This window comes from Schistocerca cancellata, chromosome 10, assembly GCF_023864275.1.
Source record: "Schistocerca cancellata isolate TAMUIC-IGC-003103 chromosome 10, iqSchCanc2.1, whole genome shotgun sequence".
Lineage (NCBI taxonomy): Eukaryota > Metazoa > Arthropoda > Insecta > Orthoptera > Acrididae > Schistocerca > Schistocerca cancellata.
Genome location: NC_064635.1, coordinates 125612970 through 125613988, shown reverse-complemented (window position 1 = coordinate 125613988; position 1019 = coordinate 125612970).

Here is a 1019-nt window from a genome sequence, read left to right as displayed (position 1 = left end):
GTGTGTGTGTGTGTGTATTTCTATTTCTTCTAATATATTCATAGTGGCTCCATTTTCTGGTAGATGTAAAATTTTTAAGTTGTTCTCAATGTTTCTCACTGAATGGTTTTCTTCAGCAATATGGGCTGCAAATGCAGATTTGTTCAAGTTGCCAAGCCTTAAAGCATCAGTGTGTTCTTTTTATCTAACTTCAAAACTTCTGCGTGTCTGTCCAATGCAGAATTTTGGGCATGTATCGCATTTGAGTTTGTATATTCCTGATTTAACGTAGGGACCCTTGGAGGTATTTATATCACGGATTACTTTTTGTTGTAATTTATTATTTGTGGAAAAGCTGACTGTGATATTTTTCTTTTTAAATAAGTTTGTTATTTGGCACGATATGGGCCTATGTATGGGAGAGTAGCATATTTAGGTTTGCATTCCGTGGCACATTGATTTGGTTTGGAGCGCACGTTGTGTGGATTGCTGTGAAGTGGATCTGTGGTTTTTGTCTGCATTTTGTTGTGGAGTTTTTCTATTATTATGGGTTTATATCCATTATAATGAGTAACGGTTTTAATTATATTAATTTCATGTAGCATCTGTGTGGCGTGCTTATAATTATGTATTATTTATATTTTAGGAAGATTAATCTGGTGAGCAAGATGTAAGAGCAGGCGAAATACACTCCGACTTCAAAGAGAATATAATAATTCCAATCCCAAAGAAAACAGGTGTTGACAGATGTGAAAATTACCGAACTATCAGTTTAATAAGTCACAGCTGCAAAGTACTAACACGAATTCTTTACAGACCAATGGAAAAACTGGTAGAAGCGACCTCGGGGAAGATCAGTTTGGATTCCGTAGAAATGTTGGAACATGTGAGGCAACACTGACCTTACGACTTATCTTAGAAGCTAGATTAAGGAAAGGCAAACCGACGTTTCTAGCATTTGTAGACGTAAAGAAAGCTTTTGACAATGTTGACTGGAATACTCTCTTTCAAATTCTGATGGTGGCACAGCTAAAATACAG